Here is a 12,809-nt window from a genome sequence, read left to right as displayed (position 1 = left end):
GTGTTCTCCAAAGGTGGTATTAAAAACTTAATCCCCAGTACAACAGTGTGGAAAGGTAAGACCTTTAAGAAGTGATTACTTCATGAGGGCTCTAGCCTCATGAATGGAGTAATGTCATTATCTTGGGAGTGAGTTTGTCATTGTGAGAACAAGTTTAGTATGAAAGTGAGTTTGGCCCCCTTTTGCTGTCTCTTGTGAACTCTTTGGCCTTTCTGCCTTCTGACATGGGATGATGCAGCAAGAAAGCCCTCCCCAGATGTGAGCCCTCAATTTTGGGCTTCCCAGCCTCCGGAACCAAGAGCTGAATGCCAATAATTTTAATTAATAATTAATAATAAATTTCTTTTAATTATAAAGAATTATATAACTGTAATTCTTTATAATTATATAATTATATAAATATATAATTTTTATATATAAAAATTATATAATTTCTTTATTATAATTCAATTATAAATTACCCAGTTTCAGATATTCTGTTATATAGCAGCACAAAATGGACTAAGATAGGTGGTTCATTCAGACAACAAATATTAATCAATTACTAAGATGCCAGGCACTGCAGTAGGTACTAGGCATACAGCAGTGACCAAATTTAACCAACATTCATGCCCTCAGGTAGCTTATGTTCTAGTGAGAGGAGCATACAAAGAAGGAGATAAATACATAAAGTGTTTAATATCAGAAAGTGACATATGCTGTAAAGAAAAATAAAGCAGAAAAGGGCTGTTATGACAAGTAAATGAAAAAATTAATGTATGTAAATTCTTGGCAGAGTGCCTGGCAGAAAACAACAGCAAACATTTTAGCTGTTCTTACTAATTCAACTACAATTACAGAGCTTGGTGTACCCCTCGGAATAGCACAATGTCCTCTCACACACCTCAGCATGTAGTTAGGCTACCCAAGACCACTATATTTCCGATGAAAGTTGAATATTTTTCTATTTTTGCTTAGGGCAAAAATTCAGGAAAAGTATTTAGAACAACACATAAATTATCCTTAATTTCACCACTCAGAGATAACTGGTATTAACATTTGATGTATATTTTCCCTGGGTCTTCTTTTTTCTTTAGACACACATCACATGTTTTTAAAAATGCAAATAAACTCCCTGCTATCTAATCTGCTTTGATCACTTAACGCTGTTATGAATATCTCATGTCAACAAGCACAGATTCACATCATTATTCTCATGCCCAGGTATAGTCCACTGAAAAGGTCAACCTTAAACCTTCCAACTGCTCCCTCACTGATTAATACATATCCAACTGACATCCCAAGTTTTCATTTCTATGAAAATGCTTTGGTTTTAAAGGCACCAACTTCACTATTTGGCCCCGAGTTTATCTTGATTTTTATCATGGGAAAGTGTATGTTGTTTCCATATTTACTATGAACTTTAATCAGTTTTTATAAACCCAGCAGGGAAGATTGAGTAGAACTCTTTCATAGGGCAAGCTTGGTGCCCACTTTCATTTATAGTCAATTCAATGTCATCATATTCAACTGAAATATATTTTTAACATTCACCATGTTAGGACACCACACTGGCTCCTGCTGGAAGCCAAGATGAGTAAGGCATAATTCTTGTCTCCAAGGAGGCCGTGACAGATACACAGACATCTGTGATACGGTATATGGGTCAGAAGAATCATGACGTTTCAAAGTAGAGAGAGAACATATTGGTTTGGTGTTCTCATGAAAGGTTGTGCAGAGTTCAGGGCATTTGGGACATGCTTTTATTGTAGTAGGTGGTGGTGAGGATTAGGGAAGTCTAGACAGAGGCAAGAGTATGAGACAAATGGGAAACAGGATGAGTTTGGGGAACCATCCAATTGGACACAGGAAACAAGTAAGGAAGCAGTGAGCAGCAAACCTGGAAGGTACCTTGAGCCCAGTTGATAATAGCTGTTGAGATAACAGGCAGGAGTGTTTTTACTTAGCACAGTACACGATGGGGAGTTATTAAAGATCTTTGACCAGTGAATAAAGTGGAAGAAGTAGGAGTGATTATATATGTGAGTTGCCAACTAGCAGGATAGTTATGCGGTTATGAAATTCTGAAGTGGAATATTGGCTAAGGGAAAGGAAAGCAGGGAATAGACCCCAGAAGACTAGGGTATAGAATCTAGAGGCCAGAAGGGGAGATGAAAAGCAAAAGTCCCAGAGTACACAGACTTTTGAAACTGGGTTCCTGGGAGCATGACTGTGCTACTAGCAAAAGAGGCAACAAAGAACACACAGTGGGCTTGTGGGGAGAGACATCATTTCAGCTGGGACTAGTTGAGTTTGGGGTCATGCAAGTGGAGCTGTTCATCAAGTCTCAGGCTCATGGACAAGCTCAAGGTCAGGGGTCCATATTTGGGCATTTTCTGCATTCCAAGACTCCCTTACCAGCATTGTGAACTTGGGGTAAAGTTATTTAACCTTTTTATACCTCAGTTTCTTCATCTGTAAAACTGGAACAATAGAAGGCCTACTCATCCCACTCTTAGGGCTGTTGTGAAGAATAAATTATTTAATACCCCCCAGGCATATAGAGCGATGCCTGGCATGTAATATGTATTTAAATGTTTGCTTTATGTCATCAGCATGTTGATTAAGCAGGACTCTTTAGATATAGTCTTAAAAGACATTTTATTTTTGTCTCCTTTGTCCTTTAAATGTTATTCTGGGGAGAAGTTCTAAATAAAAATGTAGGCAGAGAAACTCAGGAGGACTCAGGTGGCATGTCTTTCTCAGAAGAAATGTCTGGACAAAGGCCAGATGGCTGAGTAGAAGTTGGCCAGATTGAGGGAAGTGCATTGTAAGGGCAGGAGGAAGGAGAGGAGAGTGTTTCTGATGTACAGTAAAGGTGACGGGGTGAGAGCCTGATGTCTTGGAGGAACTAAAGATGGATCTTTACGGCTGTGGAGGTGCTTGTGGGAGGTGACTCTGGGTGGTGGCTGTGGGAGGGCTGTGGGGTGATTGTGGAGATATCTGTGGGGGTGACTGTGGAGGGTGTGGCTGTGGGGCTGGTAGTGGAGAGAAATGTCTTTGGCGGGGGACTGTGTGTGCCTGTAATTGTGGAATTGTGGAGGTGCCTGTGGTGTGAGGGTTCTTCTCTGAATATGGCAGGTCTTAAACACAGGGCCTCATACAAAGTGGGCAGGAAATAAACATTGTTAAAAGTGAAGTCTACAAACTATATAGGTTTTTCATTCTTCTTTAACACAATTTCCCTTCTCACAATTTAAAACCATCATGCATCAACTTCCTGCTTTTATTCACTGGAAAATTTTAGGTCCATCTTCAAGTGGTTCTTGACTTGGAAATCAGAGGGAGAGAGCTCTTTTGGGCTCTTCATGTAGAAGCTCTCATAGAGTTTGTTTGCTGCTAACCACGTTTTCCCAGATAGTAACAATTGAAGGCGAGTAAGGGATTGAAGCCTAGGGCCAAGAATTATCCTTTAGATAGGGTGAATAAACTTGACTCTGTTCAAAGCACAAGATATCTCAAAGGTCGTTATCTTTAGAAAAAATGTTGATCAATGATATCTTTCAGGCAATCAACTGTGTTGAAATATAATTTATACTGCTTTTCACTTTCTCTTCTTTCAGTGAATTAAATTATAACCAAGCTTATTTCTTGATTTACATTTCTCCTTAATTATTCTGAGCTAAGTTCTACCCTGCAGAGCTCCAGAAAATGGATAAAATATGCATTTGACTGTCGAACAGCAGCGGCAGACACCTACACACCAAACCCTGGCTGTGTGGGATGCTGCCATTTTCCCCAAGTCATTTCAGGTCAGAAACACCTCTGCTCCCAAAGAATACTGCTTAGGGGCCCACACACATAAGGTCTCTATGCATCTTATGATATGAGAATCAGGGAGCAGCTCATTGTTCTGCACCCTCTCGAGAATAAGACCAGGGCTATTTTTCTGCCCCTATAGGCACAGAAAGGATTCTCCAATTATTCAGCCCAACAGGACCTCTACAGGGCTTGAAGTTCAGAATCAGAGAATAATTTTGCTTTGTTGCAATCCATTTAGCAGAGACTTCTTTTTAAAATAACATTAATACATATCATTGTGGAACATTTGGAAACTAGAAAATTGTGATGCCTAAAATTAAAAAGTACCCTCAATTCCACAGAGTTAGTCTCAGTTGGCATGTTCTTTGGCTTTTGGCCTTTTGCCTCCTCTCTTCCCATAATGCAGATGTAATGCCTAGAAATGTCACAGGCATCTTACAACCTTGAAGACAGAATTCACAGGCTGAGCATGAAGGAGCATGAAGGTGGAGCCTGGGTTCTCAAAGACATTGTTGAAGCACCATTCTGGTTCTCTACTGCTACCTCTAAACTTTCTGTTGCTTGAGTTAAATAAACCTCTATCATTTGAAGCCATTAAAATAGCTTTCTATTGAAGTATAACATACTTTTGGAAAAGTGCATCACAAGTTTACAGCACGATGGAGTTTTTCATAGCTAATACACGTGTAGACAGTTCCCAAATTAAGAAAAAGAACATTATCATCCCTGAGAAGTGACTTCTTGTCACTCTCACTTCTGAAAGTAACCAGTATCTGAAAATGACCATAGATTAGTTTTGCCTGTTTTTGAACTTTATGTGAACCAAATCACATAGTTTTCCCTTTCTGTCTGGTTTCTTCTGATTAACATTCTATTTGTGAGATTTATTCATGCTACTGTGTATAACATTATTTGTTCCTTCTGCTTGTTGTGTGATAGTATAATTTATAAATATACCACAATATATTTATTTATTCTGCTGTTCATAGACATTTGAGCTGTTTCCAGCTTGGAGCTATTTACAAGTAGTACTGCTATGAGCACTCTTGTACATATCTTTTAGTGAATACATGTACACTTTCTGTGGGGTAAGTAACCACGAATAGAATTCCTAGATCATGACATAGGTATGTCCTATTTTAGTAGATACTACAGGTATCCAAATAGTTTCCAAAGTTGTGTCAATTTACACTCCAAACAGCAGTGTATGAGAGTTTCAGTTGCTTCATAGCATTGCTACTACTTCATACAAATTGTCTATTTCATTTTAACTATTCTGATGATATTTAGTAGTATCACATTGTAATTTAATTTGTGTTTTCTTGAGGGTTATGCAAGTTGAATATCTTTGCATATGTATATCAGCCATTTGGATATCTTTTTAAAAATTTCCTGTTCAAATATTTTGGCCATTTTTCTATTATGTTATCTGGGGGTTTTTTTGTAGGGTTTCTGTATATATTTTGAATATGAGTCTTTTGTTGGATATATGTTTTGCAATTATCTTCTCCCCTTTCTGTAGCTTAATTTTTCACTCTCTTAATAATTTTTGTGATAAACAGAAGTTTTTAAGTAAGATTCAATTTATCCTTTTTCCCCTTTATGGTTAGAAACTTTTGTGTTCAATATAAGAAAGTTTGCCTACCCTAAGGTCATGAAGATAGTTTCATGTGTTTCCTTTTAAATATTTTATTTTAGTTCTCACATTTAGGTTTTATACATTGTATGTATATATACATAAATAATTGATATACATAAAAGCTATATAATTGATTTTTGTGTGTGGTGTGAGGTAGAGGTCAAAATGCATTTTTTTTCCTCATGGAAAAAATTGATCTGATCCTATTTATAAAAAGACACCTGTTCTCCAGTGCATCTTAATGTCACCTTTGTCACAAATGCCTCAGCTATTCAAATAGTTTTTTGTTATTACTAGCAGCCAGATAATCATATTTTCTCTATGTGTACATATATGTGTATGAGCATGTATACACATATGTTCTTCTTCATTCCTTCAATATTCTTTAAGAATATAGTTTTTAATATGTGCTTAATGTTTCCTTGTATTGATGTACCATCATTTATCTAACAAATACTCTGATGCTGAATATTTAAGTTGTTTCCAACTTTTGGTTATTATGAGTTGAAAATGAATGACCTTGTCCATAAATATTTGCACAGGCATCTCATCTTCCTTAAATAAGTTCTCAGAAATGGAATTATCGGTTAAAATGTACAAAATGTTAAAGGCTTTTGGTAGATACTGCCAAATCAGCATAGAGTTAAACACTACCTGAAAAAATGGGGAGAATGTGCACTTGAAGTGCCTAATTCTACAGCTGAGAAGCCAATAATACCACTTTAAAGTATAAATATATTTATTTGACTTTTTTCAAACAACTTTAGTGAATTTTTCTACTCTTTGCCTTTCTAATGACAACCGAAGTCATCAGATTGGAAATTACTTGACCTAAAAGTGAGATTGGCTGTCCAGGGATACCAAAAACAATTTCAATATAAATGCCTGCCTATTTATTTCTTGTAGTTGAAGCTGAGAATGTGAGCACTGGAGGCAGGCTGTTTTCACATGCCACACATTATTTCTGCTTTCTCTTTTAGTTCATAGATTAGGTTTTTTTTCCCTTTCTTTTGCTGTTGTCATTTTCTTAAAGTGACTGTCAAACAATTGTTCTTTTTCTTCATTCCCTAAACACTGAGTACAAGCCTGAGTCTTAGTGAATGATTCTCTCTCTCTTCAGGGTATAAGGTTTACATTGAATCAAAGAGGTTAATACGAGCTTTTGGATTTTGGAATTATAATGAGATCATCTCTTAGCAACTACGCTTGAAGCTAATGCCATGTGTTCATTTGCAATTGTATGTTAAATTGGCTTTGGTCAATCAATGCTAGGTTAAAAAATAGAGACCGTGTAGAACTTCTTGCTCCATTATGATAAATGCTGTGACTCTCAAGGATTCTGCTGTGGACAATGGGATATAGAATTCAATCAATTTGGCACAATGCCGATTGCTTTCTAGACTGAGGAAAGAATTGACAGTTGGATGAAGACAGGTTTTGTGGAGGAAGTGCTAATAGTGTTGACCTTCAGGAAGAAGTCCTATGCTGTTGTAGGCAATCCTGGGTTGGTTACTGTAGAAAGTGCAGAGGAGATCACTGGGTCAGAGGACTTAGGCAAAAAGCACAAGTGGGCATTCTTGAGGAAGCCAGCAGATAAACTTCCCCAGATCAAGGAGGACTCTTGCAGCCTATTCTGAGCTCCATCTCAGTTGGTGTACAGAACCTCACAAACCAAGATAGGTGTGGAGGGGGACAGGGAGAGGTTCCCTGGCTCTCAATCTTGCTCAGCATTCTGAGTCTGAGCTTTCTTTTGTTGTCTCTTCCTTTCTTTCTCCTTATTTTTCCTCCCCATCCCCTCTCCTCCCCTCTTCTCCCCTCCCCTCCGCTCTCCTCTCCTCTCCTCTCCTCTCCTCTCCTCTCCTCTCTCCCCATACCAAGTTCCTCCTGTCTGAGCCCCCTCAGTCAATTGCCTGGAGTTCTTGATACTGAGGCTCATCAGCCAGGGCCTGTTGGAATTAAGCAGCACAGACACAGACCTGCACTCTTCTGTCATCTCCTCTGGTAAGACATCTCATAGACGATGCTCAGCTCCTGGACATGGCATTGGTGGGTGGGATAATGATTACTTGTCTAGACTGTGGCCTGACTAGATGGGGTTATATCTAGTCACTTGCCCAGGGAGGGACCAAGACATAGTCAGGTCCAGCATCTTCTCATGACATGAGACACCCCCACCCTGTATTTCCAGTCCCACTGCTTTTGATTTCAGTGATGCCGACAAGAGCTAATTGGTTCTATTTAAAGTATGTTGGGGAAAAAAGTCCCTGTTTCTTTAGTTAGGATAGGGTAGGTTATACTTCAACAACAAAGCCCTGGACAACTCAATAGTTCACAGACCAAAGGCTGCTTTCTTACTTTTGCCGTACGTCCATTGTGGGTTGGCTGTGGCTCTGTCTCATGTCATCCTCACTCTAGGACCCAGGCTGATAGAGCAGGCTCCGTCCAGAACATCACTATCTCTTGCAAGGTGATGGCAGTAGGCAAGGGGTAGGGGGTGGGCAGTGGAGAGCTCAGTGAACCACTTATTGGCTCTTAAAACTTCTGTTTGAAGTGATACAAGGTTCTTCTGCTCAGATTCCATTGGTCAAAGTAAGTCATGTGGCCATATCTGCTGTCAGTGGAGTGGGGAAAGATAATCCTCCCCCAGAGAGCAGCATGGAATGTTTGTGAAAAATAATACAGTAGACCACATGTAGTCACTAGAGGTTTAGAGATCATCTCTATGCTGAAGACCCTTAGGCTGGAGGTTCTTAGACTTTTTGTGCATCAGAATTATGAGAATTCAGTAGGTCTGGGATGTGTGCTGAGAAGTTGCATTTCTAACAAGTTCCAAAGTGATGCTGAGATGCAGATGCAGCTGGTCAGGAGGCCACACTTTGAGTGATTTCAGAACCACTGCCTTAGGCTGTTAGGGAGCCCCTCGAGCAAGCACGTCATCCATGCCCCAGGGCATATCAGCTCCTGTGTGGAGAGGCCTTGCTCACATGTTTCTCTTATTGCTGAGCACTATTTTAACAGAGGGCAACCAGATATTTATTTTCAAAGATGCTGAGAAAAGAACTCTGTAGCATTTTATTTCCAAGCGTCAAATGTCCTGAAGGAGGTCCGGAACCAAGCAATGGGGGCATCACAATCAAGAAAGTTTATGGCGGGAGCCAAGGCTCGGGGTGGGGGGAAGCAATTCTGAGACCTGGTGGCTCCATCATGATATAAATGGATTGTAAGTGTCTTTTAATTTTTCTTACACCAAAATGTTCTTCAAGAAAAATGAAAATGATCTTTTGGCTCAGGGACAGACAGGCAGACCAATGGCGTGGAATCAACTGCCCAGAAATTGACCCGATATGAAAACTTGAAATATGATAGAAAGTAGCATTGATGGCAGTAGGAAAGGATCGCCTATTCAATAAATAGTACTAGGACTTTTATCTATCTGGAAAAAAAATTAGATCCTACAAAGTTCTCATTTATACTTAATCTAAGCAAGAACACTTGTTTTCCTTTATAACCACAATACAGCCACCAAAATTATGAAATGAATATTAATATATTACTATCATCTAATAATGCTCAAATTCCCATTCAAGTTTCATTAATTGTCCCAATAATGTCATTTATAGCAAAAGAATACAGTTCTGAATCTTACATTGCATTTAGTTATGTCTCTTTAGTCTTTCTCAATCTGGAACAATTCCCAAGTTTCTTCTTGTCTTTGATAATCTTTTATTTATTTATTTATTTGTTTATTTATTATTTTATTTTATTTTTTTGAGAAGGAGTCTCGCTGTTGCCCAGGCTGGAGTGCAGTGGCGTAATCTCGACTCACTACACCTCCGCCTCCCAGGTTCAAGCGATTCTCCTGCCTCAGCCTCCTGAGTAGCTGGGATTACAGGTGCCTGCCACCATGCCTGGCTAATTTTTGTATTTTTAGTAGAGATGGGGTTTTGCCATGTTGGACAGGCTGGTCTCGAACTCCTGACCTCAGGTGATCTGCCCGCCTCAGCCTCCCAAAGTGCTGGGATTACAGGCGTGAGCCCCCGCGCCTGACCAATAATCTTTTTTTTTTAAATCCTACGTTGGTCCCATAGAATTGACTTTGATAACCTTGACCCTTTTAAGCAAGTTATTTTATAGATTCATTTTGTATTTGGATTTCCATTATGTCTTTATGTGATTCCATTCAAGTTATTTCCTTTTTGATAGGAATATTGCAAAAGCAATGCTGTATTCTTCCTGATGTAGTCTATAAAGTGGCACACAATTTTGATTTTGTTCCATTATTGATGTTAACTTTGATCACTCAATTGAGATGAGATACGATTTTAAACTCACCTATCTGACAAACATGGAAAAGTCTGATAATGTCAAATATTTGCAAGGATATGGAGCAAGAGAAGCTGTTTTACACTGTTGAGAGGAACATAATATGATATAACTTTAGAGAGTAATTTGGCGATCCCTAGTAATTTAAAAATGTGCATACGCTATAACCAGCAATTCCACTCCTGGATACATTGTTAGAAAAACAAATGCACATGTACCAGGAGACATGTATAAGAATATTCACAGAAAACAACCTCAGTGTCCATCAATAGGACAACAATTCTTAAATTATAGGATAGTGGTACAGTAGAATATTATACAGTACCAAAAAGGAAGAAAGAGAGCAACAACAGGCTGAAAATCAATCAATGTGGCTGCCCTTTGAAAAATAAATATCTTGGGCAAAAAAGGCTATAGAAGAATACATACTGAATGATTCCATTTACCTAATGTTAAAAAAGCATATAATACTAAACAATGTTTTGTAAAGCTATCAAGAAAAACAAGGGAACAATAAATACAAATTCAGGATAATGATAAGCTCTGGGAAAGGAGAGGAATACATACTTCCAGAAGGAGTATGTATTAGTCCATTTTCATACTGCTATGAAGAAATACCTGAGACTGGGTAATTTATAAAGAAAAAGAGATTTAATGGACTCACATTTCCACATGGCTAGGGAGGCCTCACAATTATGGCAGGAGGCAAAGGAGGAGCAAAGGCACTTCTTACATGGTGGCAGGCAAGAGAGCATGTGCAGGGGAATTGCCAGTTATAAAACCATCAGATCTCATGAGACTTACTCACTATCATGAGAACAGCACAGGAAAACCCATCCCCATGATTCAATTACCTCCCACCGGGTCTCTCTCATAACATGTGGGGATTATGGGAGCTAATTAAAGATGAGGTGAGAGTTGAGCGAGGACACATCCAAACCATGTCAGAATATTTGGGGGCTCCAACTATTATTCTGGTTTTTATTTTTATTTTTTTGAGACAGGGTCTCCACTCTGTCATCCAGGCTGGAGTGCAGTGGCACAATTACAGCTCACTGCAGCCTGGAACTCCTGGGCTCAAGTGATCTTCCTGCCTCAGCCTCCTGAATAGCTGGGACTACAGGTGCACATCACCACACCTGGCTAATTTTTAATTTTTTTTTTTTTGAGATGGAGTCTCTCTCTGTCGTCCAGGCTGGAGTGCAGTGGTGAAATCTCAGCTCACTGCAACCTCCACCTCCCAAGTTCAAGTGGTTCTCCTGCCTCAGCCTCCTGAGTAGCTGGGACTACAGGCCCAGCTAATTTTTTGTATTTTTTTTTTCAGTAGAGATGGGGTTTCACCATATTAGCCAGGATGGCCTCGATCTCCTGACCTTGTGATCCACCCACCTCGGCCTCCCAAAGTGCTGGGATTACAGGTGTGAGCCACCATGGCCAGCCTAATTTTTAAATGTTTTTGTAGAGACAGGGTCTTGCCATGTTGCCCAGGCTGGTCTTGAGCTTCCGGCTTCAAGACATCCTCCCACCTTAGCTTCTCAAAGTGTTAGAATTACAAGTGTGAGTCACCATGCCTGGCCTTATTTCATTCTTTATAAGGGAAGAGGGGAGAATGGGTTCAGGAAAGAGTTTATGAGGGCTTCAGCTGTTGTCTTATTCTTTATACCTTATGCATAAATTGTAAATCTCCTTTTGTTTGCATTAACTATTATATAATTTTTTTAAAAATATGTAACATTTCACACCCTCAGTTTTCTGTTTTTGCCATGGGCTGATGGAAGTTTCTTCTGGTCTTGGGCTAGCATTTGAAAACCATGCCCTAGCTCACATTGTTGGTGCGGAATCACATCCCTCACCCACCAACGCTGGCACTCATTTTAGTCATTCTCAGACTGACCATTTCTCCTAGTTTGCCCATGATAGTCTTTGCATATACCTGTAAATATGGTTTGGCTGTGTCCCCACCCAAATCTCATCTTGAATTGTTGCTCCCATAACTCCCACGTGTTGTGGGAGGGACCCAGCAGGAGATAACTGAATCACGGGGGCGGTTTCCCCCATACTGTTCTCATAGTAGTAAATATGTCTCACAAGATGTGATGGTTTTATAAGGTGTTTCCCCTTTCACTTGGCTCTCATTCTCTCTGCCACCATGTAAGACGTGCCTTTCACCCTCTGCCATGATTGTGAGGCCTCCTCAGCTGCATGGAACTGTGAGTCCATTAAACCTCTTTCCTGTATAAATTACCCAGTCTCAGGTATGTCTTTATTAGCAGTGTGAAAACAGACTAATACACCTGTTACCCAGTCTAATTATGAATAATGCTTTCAAAAGTGTTCTGGTTTGGAAGGTAAATTATATCAAGTCCTACCTACATGTATATAACATCTTTATCCTCAAGAGTTCAGATGGTTAAAGAACTCACAGACCTCATCCATTTTATAGGTGAAGGGAAAGCATCCCTGAAAGAACATGTGATTGAAGTTGGTCCAGCCACTGGCCAGTTTCAAAGCTGGGGCCGGATCTTGAGTTTCCCCATTTCCTCCAAGTGCACTGTTCTTGTGCTGCTTCTGCCTTAACTAAGTCTTAGAGTAGACCTGGAAAATGCTGACCCCACACATAGGAGTGATTTCATTAACATCGTTGATTCTCATGTCTAAAACAAGATTTAGGGAGATGGCCTTTTGAGAGTACACAGCAGATTGCTGGGAGGTTGGCTGCAATTCAACATGACAAGTGCAGCTTATTTTTTGATTTGTAGTATCTCTGGGTTATAACTCATAGAATAAGTCTTTGGCGTGTGAATCTTATGCAAAAGTTATCTGCCACGATGAGCTAAAAATCCACAAAACCACAATAAACGCCTCTTGTGTGAGGACCTTTGTCCGTCTCACTCAATATTCTGCCTTTAGCAGCAGTCACTGTCATGGGGCATCGTTGTCCTTCCTGACATGAGTGAGGATGGTGGGTGAAGACGAAGGTGCAACAGTCTCAAGTTCTCCTTAATAACAAAGAATGCACTAATTCAGATCCCTGAAGGACTTACAG

This window comes from Gorilla gorilla, chromosome 19 (assembly GCF_029281585.2).
Source record: "Gorilla gorilla gorilla isolate KB3781 chromosome 19, NHGRI_mGorGor1-v2.1_pri, whole genome shotgun sequence".
Classification (NCBI taxonomy): domain Eukaryota; kingdom Metazoa; phylum Chordata; class Mammalia; order Primates; family Hominidae; genus Gorilla; species Gorilla gorilla.
Note: the sequence above shows the minus strand (reverse complement) of the source record.